This window comes from Muntiacus reevesi, chromosome 6 (genome assembly GCF_963930625.1).
Source record: "Muntiacus reevesi chromosome 6, mMunRee1.1, whole genome shotgun sequence".
In the NCBI taxonomy this organism is placed as follows: domain Eukaryota; kingdom Metazoa; phylum Chordata; class Mammalia; order Artiodactyla; family Cervidae; genus Muntiacus; species Muntiacus reevesi.
The window spans coordinates 4,278,417-4,285,033 of NC_089254.1; positions in this window are offsets into that span (position 1 = coordinate 4,278,417).

A 6,617-nucleotide genomic window follows, 5' to 3' on the forward strand; every position below is an offset into this window, starting at 1 on the left:
GGACCCAGAAGTCTCGGAGGCTCTAGGATACAGTGGTGGCAGAATGGCCATTGTGGAGATAACTGGGGGAGGGGATCAACTTTAGAGATTGGAAAACGGGAAGTGCAGAAAAGAGAACATACAGTCATAGAAGAGATAAAGAGGCCAAGGAAAATCAAGCGTTCAGCCCACAGTCCTGCCCTGCAGAGAAGGGGACGGCGCTAGAAGAGGAGCTGAGTGTAGCTGAGGATGTCCCCACCCAGGGCAGCCACAGGAGGCTGCAGTGGGAAAGCGGGTGAAAAATAACCTGCTAGCACTTAGGAATCCCACCCTCATTAATACCAAGATGCTAAAATGACTTCTACTCAAATACAGAAACTACGAAAATTCCTCCTGACCAAACATGTGGCTTCTGTGTTTGCGGAGTCAGGGGAAGGACTGAGGTTAGAAGGAGCCATGTTATCAAATAGATTTAGTTGTAATATTTACAACTTGCTTATTGCATCATGCAAAATAGATTGACAGCCTCTCAGGGGTAATTGGTTCGTGGTCGACTGCTTATCCATCACTCCACCTGTGATTAACGTGGCTTCCGTGATCCTGGTGCTTCCTCTCTCTCGGGGCGCAGAACCATCTGCTTCTGCTCCCATCAGGGAAGCCAGCGTCCGCGTTGCCCTCCAGCGTTTTCCTGCTCAGATGCTGGTGATCCCCCTCACTGCGGGAAGACCTTTAACCCGAGGGCAGGAGCCGAGCATCTCTGCCGTGCTGGATGCAGTCTTGGTCCCCGTGGAGAGCGCCTTGGTCCCCAGGACTGCAGTTTGCTGGAGTGACCAGTAGGTGGCAGTGGCTTCTCGTGCTGCTCTCGTGCGCTAAAGCCGGCTCTGCCCTAACTCAGCTCCCGCGGGCTGGGCACGCGCGCCCAGCATTGCTCCTCTCACCCAGGGGGCTGGGCCCCCGTTATCCGCAGACGAGGGGCCAAGACCTGGCTCTTCACCCAGTGGGGCTCGCATGCAATTCATCGCCCTCCTTCAGGACAACCCAGCCTCTCCTTCCCTTGGTGTGTGTGTTTACTTTTATGGACATTTCTAAACAGACACAAAAATAGAGAAAATCATAAACTGAACATTTGTTTGTCTCTCGTTTTTGACACGATAGTGAATATTAAGGATTACGGCCCAGGTCTGCTCATTTTTATTTTATTTTTTATTCTTTTCTTTTTTTTCCATTTATTTTTATTAGTTGGAGGCTAATTACAATATTGTAGTGGTTTTTGCCATACATTGACATGAATCAGCCATGGATTTACATGTATTCCCCATCAATTTGCTTTTTTTTAAAGGATTTTTAAAATGTGAATAATTTTTTTAAGTCTCTATTGAATTTATTACAGTATTATTGCTCCTGTTCTACATTTTGGTTTCCTGGCCACAAGGCATGCGAGATCATAGTTTTTAATCAGGGATCAAACCTGCACCTCCTGCATTGGAAGGTGAAATGCCAACCACTGAACCGCCAGGGAAGTCCCCATAATTGCTTCTCAGTACTTGAATACGAAAAACTAAAAGTAGGAATTTGTCTCAGTGTATTCACATATACACTCCAAGTTCCAAAATGATCTGAGGCCAAGAAAATGTAAATGTAGTCCCCCGCGTTCCACAGCCAGCTTACCACCTGGGATTACTGCCATCCTTGTAAACAGAAAGAAATGTCCACCCAGAAAACCATTTACAAAACGGATTGTAGCTGCTAAGCTCTGTTCCTGAGCAGCAGGGCATCTTTGTCTCTGTTGGTGTTGGGATCTGGGGGGCAGTGGCGGAGGAGGAGTTAGGCGAGAAAGTCACTTCTGCGGACCAGGAGACAAGGGGGCGGGCGTGGTCAGGTCCGGACAGAGGACGGCCTGGGAACCCAGAGTGTTTGGGGTCAGGTCAGTCCAGGCGGACAAGCAGAAGGAAGAAAGTCTTCCGCAGGTCAGGGAGAGGGACAGAACACTTCTCCCAAGAATCCCGAGGAGGGAGACAGGGCCATGAGTCGGCTAAGGAGACAGAGGTTGCTGTCACAGCCTGTCTCCCCTGCCCCCCCCACACACAGTGGGAGAGGGAGGGCGGGTCCAGACAGCGCCGGTCACGGTCCTACGCTCCCTCAGTGCTCGCCCCCAAGCGGGCTACGGATTCCCACCACCACCACCCTTGCCATCACAGCTTCTGCCCTGCGGCTGGCCCTAAGACCTCCTGCCTGTCTTATTCCAACTCCTCATCCCTTGTTGTTGTTCAGTCACTAAGTCAAGTCCGACTCTTTGCGACCCCATGAACTGCAGCACCCCAGGCTTCCCTGTCCTTCACTCTCTCCCTGAGTTTGCTCCATTGAGTCAGCGACACCATCCAAACACCTCATCCTCTGTCGTCCCCTTGTCCTCTTTCCCTCAGTCTTTCCCAGCATCAGGGTCTTTTCCAATGAGTCAGCTCTTCTCATCAGGTAGCCAAAGTATTGGAGTTTCAGCTTCAGCAGCAGTCCTCCCAATGAATATTCAGGACTGATTCCCTTTAGGATGGACTGGTTGGATCTCCTTGCAGTCCAAGGGACTCTCAAGAGTCTTCTCCAGCACCACAGTTCAAAAGCTTCATTTCTTCAGTGCTCTGCCTTCTTTATAGTTCAACTCCCACATCCATACATGACTACTGGATAAACCATAGCTTTGACTAGACGGACCTTTGTTGGCAAAGTGATGTCTCTGCTTTTTAATATACTGGTGATGATGACAAAGGTGAAGGTGATGATGATGGAGGTGAAGATGATGATGATGGAGGTGAAGATGATGATGATGGAGATGACGGTGATGATTATAATGTGGTGGTGATGGTGAGGATGATGGAGGTGATGGTGATTATTATACAGGTGATGGTTGTGATGATGGAGGTGATAGTGATGATGGTGGAGGTAATGGTGATGATAATAGAGGTGAAGGTGAAGATTGTATTTATGGTGGTGGTGGTGATTATGATGGTGGTAATAGTCCTGAGAAGTTATCATGTATCAAGCACTGTTCTAAGTGCTTCAAATATCTAAGTCATTTAACCCTCACAATAACTAACTTTTTGACCTGGTCTCTGGCCACCAGCAAATGTTCGGGAGGAGCTTCTGTGGACTCGTTCATTGGTTAAGGCTCCCAATCAGGATCAGAAGATGCAGAAAAGTGACTGGGTGTAGAAGCTGTCATAGTTATGCAAGGTGTCTTGAGTGGAGGGCGTCACAGTTCATGTTGCCATTAGCATTACAGCTGTTTAAACCTGACCTTGACGTAGTGCAGTGCTGTGACTGCACCATCACAACGGACTCTAGAGGTGCAGGCGCTTCCCAGGTGCCCAGCAGAGATGCTCCATCTGAGGTTTTGTCTGTGCCAGTTGTGTCGTGGGCAAGCAGAGGCATCTCAGAAAGCCCGTATCACCAACCCTGAAGACCAGGAGACGCCCTGAGGGCCATGAGGGGATGAGGAGCAGTCTGTGGGCTGAAAACCGTGCTGGATCCAGAGCGCACTCTTGTGTGAGCTCCTGTGCTGATAGGGAAACAGTATCCCCTCTCCAGGGCTTCCCGGTGACAGCGCAGACCTGCTCGGGGCCCGGACACTCCCAACCTCACATCCTTGTTGGGTGCATTTGCTTCAATAACCGCGTTTCTTCTAGACCAGAGGAGTTGCTTGTATTTTAAAGGATCTGTTGAGGTGAAAATAACTCACATAGTCTAGAGTGAGGATTCCATAACTTGGCCCGAGTCTGGAAGAAACCTCCTTCCACACCCCAGCCCCCAAACCCATCCCAGCGCTCAGATGCACATGTAAATAGAGTTGGCATCCCCTCTGATGTTCCAATACCACCAGGAAGGCATCCGTGTGTGAGTTGTGTGGTCCCCACACATGGTGTGCAAAGATGCAAGGAGCGGGCGTGACAATGGCTGAACAGTCTGAAGGGTGCCCCTTGCCGTAGGACCCCTCAGAGCACCCAGGACCCCACCCCATCCAGGGTACAAAGTCACACACAGGGGCCACCTTCCCACACAAGGCCTGTGGAAGCCCTTGGAGGAATGTTAGGGGGGCCACGTACGGTCTGTGACACGTGTCCTCTCAGACAGCACACAGAGGAAGCCAGTGGGTTTCTGCTGAGACCCCGACCTTCAGAGTGTGCTGGGATCTGAGTTGGTGGTGCACTCTGTCTGCCTCTGATATGAGCAACGTCTGCTCCAAGATGCCGCTTCATTGACTGTTGCTGGACAGAACACCCAGATATGAAACCCTGCTCCCTAGGCAACCTCCACCAGTGACCACCAAGAGCCAAAGGAGGGGTCTTCCTTCACTAGGAAAGCCTCGGCTAAAGCTGGCAGCACAAAATCGGCCATCAACCATGAGGACACTCAGGGCCTTTCCCGACCTGACAATGACTCGGTCATTTTTAAGAAGCTTCGTTTCCACTACAGTCATCATGGAAAAGAGGAACGTGAATCCAGACCCTAGGAGATTCTGACGTTTCCTCCCTGAAATCTGCACGTCTCCTCAAGATGTGAACCTTTGGGACTTTCACAAATCATTTAAACACCTGCATGAGGCTGGGCCCACCCGACGAGGACCCCAGGGCGTCAGGATGGGGCTCTGGGTCCCTGGTCCAGGAATCATACACCTGCTGTTGCTTCAAGGACTGGCCATGGCTCAGCATCGTGACCAGCAGCCAGGGCCACTGACTCTGAGTCGATTCCCTCCTCTCCCCGCTCCCTTCTCTCGGCCCTTCTCCTCTTCAGATCATTTTTAATTTGTTTGAAGTGTCGCTGATCTACAACATTGTGTTAGTTTCAGGTGTATAGCATAGTAATTCAGATATATGTGTGTGTGAGTGTGTGTGTGCACGTATATATACATTCTTCTCAAAGTCTTTTCCCGGTAGATTATTGCAAGACATTGAATAGAGTTCCCTGTGCTATATAGTAGGTCCTTGATGTTTATCTACTTTATATACAGTGCTGTATATAAGTCAGTCCAAACGTCCTAGTTTATATCTTCCCCCTTTCCCCTTTGGTAAGCACAAGTTTGTTTTCTGTGTCTGTGAGTCTATTTATTTTTTGTAAATAAATTCATTTGTATAATTTGCTAGATTCCACATAGAAGTGATATTATATAATATTATCTGACTCATTTTACACAGTGTCTCCAGGTCCAGCCAGGTTGCCGCAAATGGCAATATTTCTTTCTCTTTTATGGCTGAGCAGTAGTTTATATATATATATATATCATACACACACGCACAGATATGTGTGTGTGTGTGTGTGTGTGTGTGTGTGTTAGTCACTGAGCTGTGTCTGACTCTTTGCAACCCCATGGACCCACCAGGCTCCTCTGTCCTGATTTTTCAGGCAGGAATACGAGAGTGGGTTGCCAGTGCTTTCTCCAGGGGATCTTCCTGACTCAGGGATGATATCAGTATATATCAGTATATATCAGCAAGTATATCAGTTGTATACTTGCTAGCCCGTGCCTCTTGGCCCCACACCCCTAGCCTCTAACTTGCCCCCTGCCCCTTTGGTGATGTGACTTGTTACTCATCCGCTCCACGTGGCCTCTGAGCTGACAGCTCTCCTGGAGAAAACGGCGCCTCTGCGTTTAGGCTTCTCCCATGTCTGGGCAGTTGTAAATGGTGCTGCAATCAACACTGGGGTGCATGCATCTTTTCAAAATGCAGTTTTTACCTTTTCTAGGTATATGCTCAGTAGTGGGATTGTAGGAATATATGGCAACTCTATTTTTAGATTTTTAAGCAAATTCTGGAATATTCTCCATTGTGGTTACACCCTCCTTCTCCCCCCACCTCTCTCTCTCAGTTCCCAGGGGAGACCAGACAGCTACAACTGAGATAGGACTCCTATAGGAAAAATAACTTTTTAAAAGTTGAATAAACATGTAGGAGACAGGAATCCTCTCCAACTGCGAGAGAAATGGAAGTCAAACAACCTTAAGATATTTTAACCTATCAAAAAAGCCCTCTGTTTAAATGGTAGCACCCAGCACTTTGTAAAGTGTGGGGAAACGGATGCCTTAAATCATCCCGAATGATGATCAATGCTTCCATCCTTTGGAAAAACTCCAGTGATAAGAATCTGTCACTTTAAAATGTGATAATATGGTAAAGTGCTACTTGTCCGAAAAAGAAGCATTGTTTTTTAAAAGTTAATTCTCATTATGACAAGCTCTTTGACCTTTTGATTTCATTTCCAGCAAAACTTTCTGAGAAAATTATTAGAGGTGTTCCTTTCTGGCTTTCTCATGGTATGATATACATTATAAGAGCTATCATTAATATGTTAGGTTCGGATAATAACCTAATTTGACAGCAATTGCTGCAAACTTAAGTTTAAAAGTATTCCTTAGTAATAAACAATTGATGGCTTGCAGAACTGGGCAAGCTTCAGCTTTTACACTGTGCCTGATCATTTACTCAGCAAATACTGAGGGAGTATCTCATGAGGGATACAGCGCTGATCTAAGCCGGCTCAGCCTCTGACCTCTTAGAGCTTACGTTTTCTGAGGGAAGGAGAAACAGCAAATCAGTGTATTCGTTTCCTGGGGCTGGTGTAACAAAGTGCCACAGAGTGGCGGACTTAAA